The sequence below is a fragment of the Lissotriton vulgaris genome, unplaced genomic scaffold, assembly GCF_964263255.1.
Source record: "Lissotriton vulgaris unplaced genomic scaffold, aLisVul1.2 SCAFFOLD_1048, whole genome shotgun sequence".
NCBI lineage: Eukaryota > Metazoa > Chordata > Amphibia > Caudata > Salamandridae > Lissotriton > Lissotriton vulgaris.
Genome location: NW_028253281.1, coordinates 367,601 through 384,802, shown reverse-complemented (window position 1 = coordinate 384,802; position 17,202 = coordinate 367,601). Strand labels below are relative to the sequence as shown.

General features: G+C 36.7%; 1 long non-coding RNA gene across 1 annotated transcript; it reads right to left on the bottom strand.

The window, feature by feature from the left end:
- Positions 1–3,047: 3,047 nt before the first annotated feature.
- Positions 3,048–5,824, bottom strand: LOC147661052 (uncharacterized). The gene is made up of 3 exons (XR_015306039.1): positions 5,713–5,824; positions 4,776–4,989; positions 3,048–3,273 (listed from the first exon to the last, which is right to left on the bottom strand). It is a non-coding gene; the product is annotated as an uncharacterized LOC147661052 (long non-coding RNA).
- Between the last annotated feature and the right edge of the window lie 11,378 nt (positions 5,825–17,202).

The window sequence follows — 17,202 nt, the reverse complement described above, 5'->3', positions numbered from 1 at the left end:
TCCTATTTGTTTTGCTGATCTTTCAATTTTTCTAGGTCCACATTTTATCAGCACATAGATCCTAGTATTTTTGCTTTCCATTTTTTGTTATTATATCAATCTAGGACTACAAGCCCCAAAATGCAAAGTAAAAGTGTAGCCTAGGTGAGCTACTTGCATATTAGCCTAGAAACTTTGGAGGCATGAATTTTAGGTTGTTCATTTCAGGTTGTAGCAAACGTTTTGTAAGTGCAGTACGTTCTGCCCTGTGTTAATACTGTAATGTCATTAAAACAATGAACACTTGTGTCGGCACTATGGCCATGAGCACATTAGATGCCTTACTCATAACACACATTTGTAGTTATATAACTCCTCCCTATGTGCACACATCAAACGTTCTGACAATCCGTGGGCGTCCATCACCCCCCCCAAAACCCCATATGGGATACTTATTGCATTAGTAGAGAGAGAGTGAGGTAGCAAGATAGAGTGAGATATTGAAATAGAGAGTGAGGTAGTGAGAGAGAGTGATGTAGTGAGATAGAGTGTGAGGTAGTAAAGAGTGATGTAGTTAGAGAGTGGGATGTTGTGATGTAGTGAGATAGGGAGGTAGTGATAGAGAGATTGAAAGTGAGTTACTGTGATAGAAAGAGTGAGGTTGTGAGATATTGATTGATGTAGTGAGTTATAGTGAGAGAGTGAAGTAGTGAGAGAGTGAAGTTGTTATATTTTTAGAGAGAGAAGTTGTGAGATCGTGAAGTACTGAGATAAGTATAGTGTAGTAGACAGAGTTATTTAGTGAGGTAGACAGAGAGTGAGGTAGTGAGATAATGAAAAAGTGAGTCCGTGAAAGAGTTCTGTATTGAGGTAGTGGAGTCTTTAACGGTAGTGAGATGTAAACAGAGAGTGACTTTGTGTGTTAGTGAGATATAGAGTGATGTAGTTAAACAGAGTGAAAGTGTTTTAGTGTGATACAAATAGAGGTAGTGAGGTAGTGAGAGTGAGGTAGATAGAGTGAGGTAGTGAGTGACTGAGAGAGTGAAGTAGTTAAAGAGTGAGTTTGTGAGGTGTAGTGTTGTTATATGTAGTGAGATTGAAACACACCACAGACTTTTTTTTCCCTCCCCTCCTCCGACTGTTAGGCACCATTAATGTGTGAAGACATCATAAAATGATGTCAGTCTAACAGACCTTGTCCAAATAGCGCACAGCTGAAAAGTTGGCAACATACTGATCCAATTGATGGTGGAAGGAGTACAGTAATAGTTGAATATTTTATATCACTGGTTATCTTTTTGTAGCTGTTTACTGTACAGAATATAGTCACAGTGGGCTGTAAAGGCAGCCAAACTTATTTGACTGAAGCATCATGAGGCAGTGACATTCCCTAGCAACTTCTTTTTATTTTTTTTGCATAGTTTTCAATTTTTTCTGTCTACATATGTGCAGCACATAGATCGTATTTTTTTTGCTTTCCCCTGATTTTTATAATAGAAAACTAGGACTACAAGACCCAGAATGAAAATTAAAAGACTAGCCTAGGTGATCTACTTGCATATTAGCCTAGAAACTTTGGAGGCATGAATTTTCTGATGTTCATTTCAGGTTGTAGCAAACGTTTTCTTAGTGCAGCACGTTCTGCCCTGTGTTAATACTGTACTGACATTAAAACAATGAACACTTGTGTTGGCACTATGGCCATCAGCACATTAGATGCTTTAGTTATAATACACATTTGCAGTTATATAATCCCTCCCCATGTGCACACATCAAAGTTTCTGACAATCCGTGGGCGTCCATTCCCCCCCCCCCCTCTCAATCAAAATATGGGATACTTATTGCATTAGCAGAGAGAGAGTGAGGTAGCAAGATAGAGTGAGATATTGAAATAGAGAGTGAGGTAGATAGAGTGTGATGTAGTGAGATAGAGTGTGAGTTAGTAAAGAGTGAGGTAGTTAGAGAGAGGGATGTTGTGATTTAGTGAGATAGGGAGGTAGTGATAGAGAGAGTAGAAGTGAGTTACTGTGATAGAAAGAGTGAGGTAGTGAGATAGAGTTATTGATGTAGTGAGTTATAGTGAGAGAGTGAAGTAGTGAGAGAGTGAATTTGTTATATTTTTTGAGAGAGAAGTTGTGAGATAGTGAAGTAGTGAGATAAATATAGTGTAGTAGACAGATTTATGTAGTGATAAAGATGTAGATGGAGAGTGAGGTAGTGAGAGAAGGAAAAAGTCAGTTTGTGAAAGATTTTGGTATTGAGGTAGTGGAATCTTTTATAGTAGTGAGATGTAAACAGTGAGTGAGTTTGTGTGGTAGTGAGCTATAGAGTAATGTATTGAAACAGAGTGAAAATGTCTTTGTGTGATACAAATGGAGATAGTGAGATAGTGAGAGTGAGGTAGATAGAGTGAGGTAGTGAGTGACAGAGAGTGAGGTAGTTAAAGAGTGAGTTTGTGAGGTGTAGTGTTGTTATATGTAGTGAGATTGAAACAGAGAGTGACGTTGTGAGGTAGTGAGCTTGAGAGAGAGTGATGTAGTGAAAGAGGTTTTGAAAGTGAATTAGTGAGATATAGAGTGAGTGAAGTAGTGAGTTAGAGAGAGAGAGTGTATTTGTGAGGTAGTGAGATAGATATTGTGTTAGTGAGTGAGGTATTGAGTGTTTGATTGTGTGAGTAGTGAGTTAGTGATATATATTTAGTGTATTAGTGATGTTGAAAGAGTGAGTTAGTGATATTGATAGAGTGAGTTAGAGAGAGTGAGTGACGTTGTGATGGGAAGAGAATGAGGTAGTGAAAGTGAGAGTTTGAGATAGAGTGAGGACATACATTGCTACTGACTTACACATACAGAGGTAATCCTAGACTATTTGTAAATATGCATTGATAGTTCAGAAGATCAAAAACATTGTTGTTGTTTGTAAATAATTAGTACTGAAAAGTGTTTAAAAAATTTTATTAAATAGAATTTTATAGAGTTTTGTTTACATTTCTTAAAGTTTGCATTAGTGTTCACTTTAAATTACATTGTAGTAATTTTATTCGAGTATTTCAATAATGGAGCCATTTTTAAATATAACATTGACATTTTTTGGTAATTTTAGCATGAGAGCTTCACTAAAGTCTTCTACGTCTGTAGGTATATCGAAGTAGTCCATTATAATAGTATTTTCGATGTCCATTGATTTTAAAAGTTCAGTGTCTTGAATGTGTACGGTTAGTGTACATTTTTCTTGCGTCGTATTTTCAATCCCATATATTGTAATATTTATTTTTTCCAAAGGTGGTTCTATTACCTGCAAAGTAAAATAAAATTGTTAATAGAGGCATATAGTGTGCATTGTGATTATTCTGTTATTGTAGTAGTCCAGATGGTAAGTTAAATAGAAAGTGATAGTTTTAAAGATAGAGAGTGAGGTAGTGAGAGCGAGAGAGAGTGATGTACTTATTTAGTGGGAGATTGTGTAGTTGTGATGTTTTGCGAGATAGATGTTGTAGGATAGTGAGGTAGTGAGATAAATTGAGTGGAGTTTTGAGTTACATTTATTGATGTAGTGAGAGAGCGAGAGTGATTTCAAGAGACTGAGCGAGATGTATTTTGAGTGAGGTGTTGAAAGTGATGTAGTGAGATAGAAAGTAATATAAAGATGTAGTGATATAGAGAGAAAGTGATGTAGTGAGATAGAGAGTGATGTAGTGATATTGAGAGTGATGTAGTGAGAGAGTGATGTGATAGATAGTGCTGTAAGATACAGATCTACAGTTAGAGAGTGAGTGTGGTATATTGCGAGTTATGTAGTGAAAGTGAGGGAGTGAGATAGAGAGTAATAGAAAGTGATGTAGTGAGATAGATAGAGAGTGAATTTGTGATGTAGTAAGATAGAGAGTGATGTAGTGAGTTAGAGAGTGAGGTAGTGAGAGAGTTAGGTAGTGATAGATAGTGCTGTAAGATATAGATCTAGGTAAAATACATATTGAGGCATCTACATAGACATAGAGAGTTAATTATATTCATATAGAGCCACTTAAAGAAACACACATAGACACCTACCCACTTATTGAGCTTTGCATACATACAGGTAAACGCACTCAAATCTACATATACACAGAGTGTGGGGCAGAGAGCGCGTGGGGCAGAGAGCGCGGGGGGCAGAGAGCGCGGGGGGCAGAGAGCGCGGGGGGCAGAGAGCGCGTGGGGCAGAGAGCGCGTGGGGCAGAGAGCGTGTGGGGCAGAGAGCGCGGGGGCAGAGAGCGCGTGGGGCAGAGAGCGCGAGGGGCAGAGAGCGCGAGGGGCAGAGAGTGCGGGGGCAGAGAGCGTGGGGGGCAGACAGCGTGGGGGGCACAGAGTGCGGGGGGTAGAGAGTGCGGGGGGCAGAGAGCGTGTGGGCAGAGAGCGTGGGGGCAGAGAGTGTGGGGGCAGAGAGCGTTGAGGAGAGCTGTTGGGGCAGAGAGCGTGGTGCAGAGAGCGTGGGGGCAGAGAGTGCGGGGGCAGAGAGTGCGGGGTGTAGAGAGCGCGGGGGCAGAGAGGGTGGTGTCAGAGAGCGTGGGGGCAGAGAGCTGTTGGGGCAGAGAGCGTGGGGGCAGAGAGCGTGGGGGCAGAGAGCGTGGGGGCAGAGAGCGTGGGGGCAGAGAGCGTGAGGGCAGAGAGCGTGGGGGCAGAGAGCGTGGGGGCAGAGAGCGTGGGGGCAGAGTGCGTGGGGGCAGAGTGCGTGGGGGCAGAGTGCGTGGGGGCAGAGTGCGTGGGGGCAGAGAGCATGTGGGCAGAGAGTGTGGGGCTGAGCGTGTGGGTAGTACTTACCTCTATATGTGTATTCCGCGTAGTATTTAACATTTTCTCATTGTTAAACTCGTGGACGGTTAAGTGTGTCATTTTGACATACGTTCCAAGTGTTATTGGGAATTCTGTTGCATTTCTCCATAATGTTATTTTGACAGTCTGTTGTGTCTATAACTGTAATAGATTTTAATTTTGTTTCTTGTCCTGACACAAAAATGTTTTTAGTTTCTTCTTCCTGTAAAAGATAAAGTAAATATTAGTTTTTATTAGTGACGTAATGTGTCAGTATAGCAGACAGAGTGCGGTGCAGACAGAGTGCGGTGCAGACAGAGTGCGGTGCAGACAGAGTGCGGTGCAGACAGATTTTTGTGAAGAGAGTGTGTTGAAGAGAAAGCGTGGGGGCAGAGAGCGTGGGGTCAGAGAGCGTGGGGTCAGAGAGCGTGGGGTCAGAGAGTGCGGGGGCAGAGAGCGCGGGGGCAGAGAGCGCGGGGGCAGAGAGCGGGGGGGCAGAGAGCGTGGGGCAGAGAGCGTGGGGCAGAGAGCATGGGGGCAGAGAGCATGGGGGCAGAGAGCATGGGGGCAGAGAGCATGGGGGCAGAGAGCGTGGGGGCAGAGAGCGTGGTGGCAGAGAGCGTGGGGGCAGAGAGCGTGGGGGCAGAGAGCGTGGGGGCAGAGCGCGTGGGGGCAGAGCGCGTGGGGGCAGAGAGCGTGGGGGCAGAGAGCGCGGGGGCAGAGAGCGCGGGGGCAGAGAGCGCGGGGGCAGAGAGCGCGGGGGCAGAGAGCGCGGGGGCATAGAGCGCGGGGGCATAGAGCGCGGGGGCAGAGAGCGTGGGGCAGAGAGCGTGAGCGTGGGGGCAAAGAGCATGGGGCAGAGAGCGTGGGGCAGAGAGCGTGGGGGCAGATCGCGTGAAGCAGAGAGCATGTTTGAATAGAGTTTGTGTTGTACTTTTTAACATACCTCGGATATTGTCCCTGTTATGCTCATCAATGTCCTTAATTTTGCTTGTCTTATTGTTTTAATCGGTGATACTGGTGGAGCTGGTGGTTCTAGTATATTTTTTGCTTCGTCCAGAATCTCACTAGTAAGCGTTAAAGGTATCATCCTTGATATTTTTGTATTTTTCGTTAAAAGTACAACATTGTTCTTTGCTAGGAAATTTCTTATAATAATTCCATGTCCTTGTTTTGTTTGATTGTAAAAATCGTCATTATAGCATGTTGCTTTTATTGTACCACTTTCATCTGCTAGGGCAAGGTGGTATAAGATTTTGTTTTCTTTCTTAGCATTTTGGTAGTTTGTTTTTTGAGAACATGTTACAATGTTTGCTTTTATAGCCTTTTGATAAGGTTTGCTCTCATCTTGTTTGCCCATCTTAATTTCTTGTATAGAAATCATCTGAAATGAGAATAAATTGTGAGTATACATTTTGAATATAACTGTTGAATACATTGTACTTTATCTTGAAGTAACATAAAGTAACCTAGGCTTATTAAATAGAGAGAGTTATGTAGTGAGAGAGAGTTAGGTAGATAGAGAGTGAGGTAGTGAGAGACAGAGTGAAGTATTGAAAGAGTTAGGTAGTGATGCTTAGGAATGTAGAGATATAAACAGAGAGTGATGTTGTGAGTTAGTGAGATAAGAGTGCGTTAGTGATAGAGAGTGGGAGTTATTTAGTGTGAAAAAGAGATTGGGAATCTGATGAAGTGAGATTGAGAGAGAGTGATGTAGTGAGGTAAAGAGATAAAATTTGTGTGTTAGTGAGATAGTGATTATGTTAGTGAGTTATTGACTGACTGAACTTTAGAGAGAGCGAGGCGTGATATAGCGATGTAGTGAGAGTGAAATTGAGAGAGAGTGATGTAGTGAGAGACAGTGATGTAGTGAGGTAGAGAGTGAAGTTGTGAGATAGTGTGTTAGAGAGTGATGTAGCAAGAGAGTGATGTATGTAGCAACATTTATTTAATGAGCTATTGAGTGAGAGTTAGAGAAGTCGTGTTATTGTGTTGCTGTTATTTAGATAGAGTTGAGTAGTGAGATAGAGAGTGAGTTAGAGAGAGTGAATGAGTTAGTTAGAGAGTGAAGTAGTGTGTGAGATAGAGTGAGTGATGTAGTGAGAGAGAGTTAGTGAGAGAAAGTGATAGGGAGAGAGAGAGTGAGGTATATATAGAGAGAGAGTCTACCACACACAGATAGTGTATCACTCAGACATACATATAGAGCACTACATATTGATACATCCATAAACTTCCATATTCTGAGATAGCCATACACACAGAGAGCTATCAACACATATACAGAGCTACATATATACCCATGGAGAGCCACTGAGTTACTACTTAACATAAATATTGCTTTAGCCACATAAAGATAGCGAACTATTTATACACACATATATATACAACATGCTTACTAAATTGCAACCCATAAAGCTTTGTGATCACTATAATATGACTCTAATATACCATAGTGACTTAAGTTTACATTACTATAGATATGATCTAAAGTTGATTTGTAGTCAGTTGTATATTCTGTTACTTTCTGTTCACATTTGAATTCGTTTACCATATATTGTCGCAGTATGTCAGCATTTTGTGATGTTTGAGTTAAATCTATGTTGAAGTCACCCATTATGCAGTAATTATAATTAGGGTAAAAGTTCAATATCGTACTTAAAACTTGTAATAGTATTTGTATGTGTACATGTGGTGGTTTGTATAGTATAACAAATAAGTAGTTGCAATTATTAAGCTGCAGAGTAAAATGTAGAATGTCAATTTCGTGTTGTGTTTCATATATAGGAATTAAAAAAATATTTTTCCTGTAGTAAATTGCTATGCCATGGTTTGTTACTTGATGGTGGAATTTGTCAAATATTAATAGATGGTACTGTTCTATTAAGAAAGTATTGCTATCAGCTAGTCTAGTAGTGTTTATTTCAGTGAAGCATAGAATATCTGCATTCATTAGATTTGTGTCTGCTTTTATAGCTGTGTAATTCTTTTGCAGTGAACGTATATTTTGCACTATCAAATTACACATTTGGCTGTAGTTACATAATTGTGGTACAGATATTTGCAATAGCATATCTGTTCTTAGTCTTGTCATTTCGTCATGTACTTTAGCATGGACAGCTATTTTGTCAGGGTTAAAGTTTTTAATATATATGTTAGCTAATGATTTCGCTCTGCTTAAAGCCACATAATGCATATGATGTACTTTGCTATTGTTAAAGTGTATGTAAAGTGGTTCAATAGTAGCTCCTTGTGTTCTATGTATAGTACGTGCAGATGATTGTCGTAGGGGAAATTGTTTGCGTATAATGGTTATAAATTTTTTGGTAAATTGGAAATGGCGAAATATAGCATGTATTGGTGTCCAAGTAGGCAAAATGTTAGTGTTATATATGTGTTTATTTTCCTGCCTTGTATATTTACCAACATTTCCATCATCAAAATGAATCCATATAACATTAGGGGTGTTATTTATTGTTTCTACAAATTCAACTATGCCTGTAGCACCATTTGTTAAGCCATCATTAACATTAATATTGCTAGTTGGACCATATCTTAATTTCAAGGCAATATGGACAACGAATGGCAGGCCCATTGTTTTTGTTGAGTCTGTAGGCAATTGACTGAGAATTTTCTTTTTAACAATTTCAGTTAAGTCAGATGCAACTGTATCTACTGCTGTTGCTGTGTAAACTGGGTAATGTTGTATATGTTCCAATAAAACTGCACTATTAATGCTATTAACTTCATTGTTAGTTCCCATTATGTAAGGTATAGTTTTGATAATGTTTTCTGGTGGTTCTAATTCTCGTGTTTGTATCTGTATTATATCTTCAGTAGTTTGTTTTCCTTCTCGTAATCTGTTTAGTAGTTCAGCAAATGGTAAGTCATTGAGCTGTCTCATTATTTTAGTTAACTCAAATAACTTAAAATGTTCTTGCCATAGATTAGTACTTAATGGTCTGTATGAATATTTAGAAGTTTCAAAAATGTATGGGTCAAATACTGGCTTTAATTGATAAAAATCTCCAATTGCTAAAATTGATACACCACCAAAAGGGAGGTTAGACATTTTTATTTCTTGTAGTCTATTATGTATGAAATTGAATATATTTGCTCCTACCATTGAGATTTCATCAATTATTACTATTTTTAGATGCATTAATTATTGGTTTTGTAGTGTGCTCCTGTTCTCATGAGTTAGTGGTTTGTGATCTAGTGTTTGCGAAACAGGTATTTTAAAAGTACTATGTAGTGTTTTACCATGAATGTTATGTGCTGCTTTGCCCGTTGGAGCTGTAAGCAATACATATATGTTGTCTGGATTTTCTCCTGCTTTAGTATTGTAGTATCGTAGTAATGTTTGGTAAAGCGCAGTAATAAGGAAGCTTTTACCAACTCCTGCACCACCTGTACAAAATGTGTAGCAGGGTGTATCTTTTGTCTTTATCCAATGTAAGTGATGGTATATAAAGTTAAGTTGTTCATTGGTAAGATTTTGCATTATACTGTTATATTGCTCATTTGGTATTAAATTATTTGTTAGTTCTTCTTCAATAGTTGTACTTCTAATTCCTAAATCGAATGATAAGTCATAGATTATTTGTTCATTAGCTTGTATTTCTGGACATATGTTGTCATCATTTTCTATTTCTGTGGGAGGTATAAGTAATGGATCTAATGTACTATTTTCATTGTCGTTTGTTGTTAATGTTTTATTATATTTATTATGATAATAGTCAATTGTGCTTTGAATTTCTAGATAGCGTTCATAATAGGTTTCTTTCTGACCAATTATTTGATGTTCAACTCTCCATGGGTAATAAAGCATTATCAATTCTCTATAATAATTTTCGGAGTCATTGTTTTTGTTAAATCTACAATATCGAATTATTTTTTGTTTTTTGCGTTTAGCGTAGTCTACTTCTATTTCTTCATTTTGCAGATTAATCTCAAGTTCTTCCTCATCTGAGCTATAAAAGTTATTTTCTGCCAGAAAATTTTCATGGTCGGTTTCTTTATTCTTTTTTTTTTTTTTTTTTAACATCATACATAGATGCATAGTCAGCTAATGTACATGTTTCTAATATTTCAGGGCGTTTGCTGTACTTTACTATAATATTTTCATATTGAATGTTATTAGAAGTATCTGGCAATAAATTTATAGTCTCAATGTCTTTTAATAGGTATGTCCTCTTTTCTTGTGGGCTTGTATTAATGAATACAAAAGATCTAGAACTTTTTCGTAAAGGGATTTGAAGTATGAGATAGGCAGCTTCTTGTGCACTTATCTCGGTACAGTTTAAGAATTTGTTACCTATATGCTTGAGTTGTTCTTTTATACTTGGATTGTGATATACTTCTTTTGCAGCTTGTGCAATTATTTTGCTCATTCCACGTTGAGATTTACTAATATATGAAACAATATATACAGCACAGGCATATGCATCTAAGATGTATTGTATATCTATGTTTGCTTGCCATGCTTGTAAAATTGTAGGATTGTAGTTATTAATAAAGCATTCAGCAGGTGTTCTTTGTAGAAAAATAGTTTTCTTTTCAATAATTGATTGTATACATTTAAGATACTGTTTTATATCTAGTTGCATTGAATCTAAAAACTGACTAAAAGTGTAATTTTGAAATTCTTGTGAGTTCATCGTTAGATGTATTAGTTCAATTTGCTGAAGGAGTTCTTGATCTGTTTTGTCTAGCTCTAATTGTTCTAATATATACGTTTCTGGCATTGGATATTTTGGATACTGATATTTGCATGTTCTTTTATGTTTAATACGACAATTCTTTGTATGCCCGTGCTTTTGGAGCGGTAATAAAGACTCTATATTTGGATCTTGACTTTTTGCACATGTTACATACTTATTGATAAAAGTAATAACTTTATTGAGTTCAGAAGTTTCATATTGTGGGGCATTCTCGATCCATATTATGGCATGTATATGTGGGGATCCTCGTTGTTGGAATTCTACTCTATAAAAGTAATCTATTATTTTGCCGATTGGATTACTTTCATGTAATAGTATACAATTAAATAGTTTTCTAACTTGGAAGTCAAAATGTCTTGCACCAGTTATAGGATTTTGTTGTATTAATGCACATTTTGTTTCCCATGACATATTTTGAAATTCTTCTTTTGTACATTCCTTTTGGTTTTCACTACGCAATAAGATGTTAATTAAATGATACCAGTCAGAAAGAAAGTTGGTATCCCTAATTGTCTGATCATAGCAAATAAATCTTTTTTGCATTGCTCCCAATATGGTGGTGAACTACGTACAGTTTTAAGTATTTTGTACCCCTCATTAAATTGTAGAATTTTGTCTAATTTTTGTTTGATGTCTTTTGCAGTTATAACATGGCCATTATTAAAGTATTTCCTAAGGGAGATGTATATTTTGCTATGTATTTGCTTTATGCGCAGCTTAGTCAATTTAAAGAAAACATTAGTTATAGACTTTGCTACTCTTTTATCATTACTCCTTAATTCCCATTGATAAATTGTGCTGTAATGTACTGGTACATGCCTTTCTTTATTTGTTAGCCTTCGCTTGCCACAAAATATTGTAGGGAAAGCTAAATATTCAGAATCTATGTCTTCATATAGACCTCTTGGTGTGTTATGTTCTGCAGGTGCTAAATTTAAAATATTAGTATTTTCTGTAGTTATAGTTTCATTCGTTAACATAGTATCTAAATTCCCTGCTGCTATGTTGTCTTCAGAATCTGATGTATCGTTAGTATCAGAAGTGTCATTACAAGGTGTTATATTTGCAGGTGTATATTGCCAATCTGGATTAATGGTGACTCCATATTCTTTGAACATATTGCTAGTACTTGCTACATATATTGCAGCGTGTTTAACTTTATTAGGTCTCACATTCTCAAAATGTGTATAAGATTTGTAACTTAATTTTCTTTTTAATTTAATGGGAATCGTCATGTTATCATTAACTTGCCTAGGTAAAACAGTAACAGTTGTCATAACATCTGCAGGTACATTAACTACTGCACCTGATAGAGATTTTTGGGACCCACGTGGTAGTGCTCTAATTTGTAAAAAAGGTATTCTTGGTGATACTAATCTTTCTTCTAAATTATGCAACTGTAAAGCTGCTGGAATATTAGGAAAAGTCATACTATTATAAAAAGAACAAGGGGGTATTTTGTTGTTATTGATATATGTGTAACATGTTTTACATATCTCATCACTTTTGAATTTGCTAATGTTACACTCTAAGAATTTTGCTTTCTTTGTAATACTGTGTGTTTTGACTAAATTCTGTTTATGCCATAATTGATTGCAAATAGTGCAAGCATACTCCGGACCATATCTTACTGGGGCATGGAATCTACTTATTATTTCAGTTGTTGTTTCTAACCTTATATTAGTATCAGTGTAATCAGAATTTTCTGCTTCTTGTGTATGCTTTCTTTTCCTGTTAGTTTTTTGTGCCTGTACCCTACTAGTTTGTGTTTGTAATTGATCACTATGTGTAAATGATACAGTTATGACATTGTCATTGCTATTAGTTATGTCGGCAGTGACATTACTGTGTGTTGTTAAAAGCTCTTCATTTGCTTGACTATTGCTGTTTACTGTGTTTGTACTTGTATTTCTGACTTGCATGTTTGTAGTTGTAATATGTGTTAATGCATTAACCAATACTTGTGTAGTATGGACATATATGTTTTTTTTAGACTTCATTTTATTATCGCTATTGTTTTTTAGTGTTGCGTTAAGTGATTTTTGGCTAATTGTTATAATTTTTACAGGAGTTAATTGTAAACTAATACTTTGTGAATGTGTTAGTCTTCCTTTATTAGGTAACTTTATGATGTATTGGATAAGTTGATTAATAGATTCTATTTCTATAGCAATACATGTTCCATTAGGATGTGGTATTGCTTTTTCATCTTGGCTATGTGAATCAAATATAAAGTAAGAATGGTTATTTTTAAATACAGAAATTGCATTATTTTCTATACTGATTAAAACACCATTTTCTAAATTAATTGTTGAAGTTAATGCTGACATTAATTTAGCATTTTTACGTTTGTTTTCTTCATTTATCTCACCTTGAAAGCTTTTTTTCAGCTTAGTAGAATATATTATGTTATTGTGAACTATGTAATTAGGTAAATTATGTAGTAGTTCCCAATTATCGTTATTAAGAGAGTGCATTTCAGTATATAAAGCATCTCCAAGATCCATTATACAATTAACATCTAAAGTGTCCCAAGTAGATGCTGGTTTACAGTAGTTGTGTAGTATAGCAAATAGACTCATTGTTAGAGATTGTGAATATTGTGATGTGTTTTCAATGGTGTTTTGTTTATGCTCCTGTGTTCTATTAACCGTATCTATATTTTGGGGAGTTTGTGCCAAATTATCATTATTTAGGTCTCTATTTGTGTCTGTTACACTTGTAGTCAATATGCTATTGGCCCTATTTTCAGGAATTATTATTGTATTACTTACAGGAATAGGTTTATAAACATGATCATTAATATCTGTATATGTGTTGGCATGTAAATTACCTTGTGATGTTTGTTTTTCTAAATGTTTGTTTATACTATTTTGTTGAAGTGTTTTTCTAACTATACTAGCATATGTGTTAGTTGTAGTATTATTCTGTGGTGTAGTAGTATATTGTGGTGGATCTATGTGATGGCTGTTAGTCGTAGTTAGTTCTGTACGTGTTGTAGGAGTAAAAAATGCATTTGCATCTGATCTTGTACTAAGAGTATTAGCTAATGATGTTGATGGCTGTTCTACATTAGTAAAGGTTCTGAATTTTGCTTCACGTATGATACTTTTTGCTCTTTCTATACGTGTCTGAAAGGCGTGTGTAAAAAAATTCGAACATGCTTCAGTAGAATGCACATATATATATTTTCTTGGTATAGAATTTCTATTTTGTTCATTATTGACTATTGCTTTTTGAAGCGTATCTTTTTTAATAGTAGTTATATTTATAGGAGTTAATTCATATGGCACGCAATTATCATTTGGACCTTTAATGCTATGTGCAAGCTTAGTGATGTAGTCTAGAATATTTTCAAATGGTATTTGTATAGTAATACATGTTCCATTTGGGTGAGGCATTCCTGTGTTATCGCGGCTATGTGAATCAAATACAAAGTATGAATTGTTATTGTTTATAATAGAAATAACATACTTTTCCATGCAAAGTAAAACACCAGAGTTGCAATCTAGTGCAGCTTTTAATGTTGTTATTAATGTTGGTGTTGATGGGTCAAAATGTTTCAATATGTCTCCATATGATGGTTCTTTAAGCTTAAGTGCATAGATAGTGTTATTGTGTTGTATAAAATTTGGCAATTCGTCAGGATGCATAAGTATTTGACTATTAATTGAATGCATATCTGTGTATAAAGCTTCACCTAAGTCCATAATGTGATGTAAATCTTCTTTAGTCCATGTATTTGCAACTTTGCTATAGTTGTGTATAATCGCAAATGTGCTATTTGGTAAACATTGTCTCCCTCTTGAATTACTTGAAAATCTTAAATGCCCCTGATGATAATCTGCTTGCAGTATTTGGATCATATTTATTGCTACACTGATTTTTTTTTCTTAAACTCTTGTCTAAAGAGTATATTGACTATGTTCTATTTGTATATAGTTACACTTTACTGGCAAATTGCTATATTTATATTATAGTTATTAATGAGATTTATTTTTATAGCTTTTAATTTCTAGCCTATTTTTTTCCTTGTAATCTTGTAAGTATTAGTTTTATAATATTTAGGTCTTTTATTTATACTTGAGTATTTTTATTTTTAATTTAAGTAGGCTATTCTATAAACATATATATATATATATAAATATATCTATATACATGCACACACACCTATATATCTATATCTATATATATATATATATATATATATGTATATATAGAGAGTAAATGAGTTATGTTATCTTGTTTATAGATCTATACTATTTGATGTTGTTAAAAGTCTTTTTACTGTTACAAGTGGATAGAGAAACAAAAACAGTTATGTACTTTTACCTCGATGTTCTTTGGACACACAATTAGCAACTTGTGATCTTGTAAGGAATAATTGGCAACCTATGAAAAATGAGAAAAATGCATTAGTTAGTACTTTTAATAATAGTATTTATTAATGTATTGTATTACAAGAAAGAAGGTAAGGTAATGAAAGTGTTTAGTAAAGTGTATTTGTATTTTTGAGCAAGTCATAAATAATAGTGAGTTGCATTTGTACTATAGTGTTTTTAGATAAGCATGTACTTAATATTGTGTAGTTTATTGTAGTAAAGAGTGTTGTGTAGATTTTGTGCGTTTAAAGCGTGTTAGACTGTGTGTGTGTGTATAGAGAGTGTGAGAGCATAATACTGAGAGAGTAATATAGGAAGTGTGTACAGAGAGTATGTAAAGAGATTGTGTGTTACAGAGAGTGTGGTACAGAGAGTATGGTACAGAGAGTGTGGTTAAGAGTGTTGTTAAGAGTGTATGTAGTACAGAGGGTGTATGTAGTACAGAGGGTGTATGTAGTACAGAGGGTGTATGTAGTACAGAGGGTGTATGTAGTACAGAGGGTGTATGTAGTACAGAGGGTGTATGTAGTGCAGAGGGTGTATGTAGTACAGAGGGTGTATGTAGTACAGAGGGTGTATGTAGAACAGAGGGTGTATGTAGAACAGAGGGTGTATGTAGTACAGAGGGTGTATGTAGTACAGAGGGTGAGCGTAAGAGAAAGAGCGCCAGACAGAGAGCGCCAGACAGAGAGCGCCAAACAGAGAGTGCCAAACAGAGAGCGTCAGACAGGGAGTGCCAGACAGAGAGCGCCAGACAGAGAGCGCCAGACAGAGCTCCAGACAGAGAACGCCAGACAGAGAGCGCCAGACAGAGAGCGCCAGACAGAGAGCGCCAGACAGAGAGCGCCAGACAGAGAATGTATAGAAAGTGAAAAGATGTGAAAAAGTTGGCAATGCCTCACGTAAGCAACCCAATTGGAGTTTGCAGATTGGTTCTCACCTGCACTCACTTCATCATCATCAGCGATTGCCAACTTATAGTGCACCATACTCTCTGCATTATACTTTTTGCATTATACTTTTTGCATCATGCTCTCTGCACCAGACTCTCTGCACCACGCTTTCTGCACCACGCTTTCTGCACCACGCTTCCTGCACCACGCTTTCTGTACCATGTTCTTTGCAACACACTCTCTGAACTACTCTTACAATGTAGTACAGAGAATGTGGTACAGAGAGCGTAATACAGAGAGTGTAATACAGAGAGTGTCATGCAGAGAGCGTAATGCAGAGAGCGTAATGCAGAGAGCGTAATGCAGAGAGCGTAATGCACAGAGCGTAATACACAGAGCATAATACACAGAGCGTAATACACAGAGAGTAAGAAACAGAGAGTAAGAAACAGAGAGTAAGAAACAGAGAGTAAGAAACAGAGAAAGAAACAGAGTAAGAAACAGAGTAAGAAACAGAGTAAGAAACAGAGTAAGAAACAGAGCGTAAGAAAAGGGTGTAAGGAACAGAGTGTAAGAAACAAAGAGCGCAAGATAGAGACCATAACACAGAGAGCCTAACACAGAAAGCATAATACATAAAGCATAGATAACAGAGCGTGATATATATATATAATGTGTAACAGAGTATATCTTAGAGAGCGTGTATAAACAGTGTGCTAAACAGAGTGTAAGAAACAGAGAGCGTAAAACAGAGAGCGTAAGACAGAGCATAACACATAGAGCATAACACAGAGAGTATAATACAGAGAGCATAGATAATAGAGCGTAATACATATCATGTGTATCAGAGTGTGTTTTAGAGATTGTGTATGAAGATTGTATGTACAGAGAGTGTATGTAGTATAGAGTGTGTATGTAGTATAGAGTGTGTATGTAGTATAGAGGGTGTATATAGTATAGAGGGTGTATGTAGTACAGAGGGTGTATGTACAGATAGCATTCTACAGAGAGCGTAGTCCAGAGAGTGTGGTATAGAGAGCATTGTACAGAGAGTGTTGTACAGAGAGTTTAATACAGAGAGCATAATACATAGATCATAATAGAGAGTGTATTTGGGGGCCTTTAAGTTTTGCTGTTCTTTAGACAGTGAGTGTCGTTATGTGTTGCTCAGAACAACAAAAGCACAGACCCAGCAGAGACCCAACTATGAAAATGGCTGTAGATATGTAAAGGCCATTTTGCTCTGACCCTCTCTAAAAGAAGTTGCTCAGTACTCCTTTGAACGGTCTGTATGTTTTGTTTTGTTTAGTAATTTTTTTGAAAAGGTATATTTTCGTATTTCTAGGTCCAACATCGCCCGTGCATCTCCCTGCATCGATGTGCACCACTGTGCACTGAGTTGTTGTGATCCGCGGCTCTTTTGCCGTTTGAGGTAAGC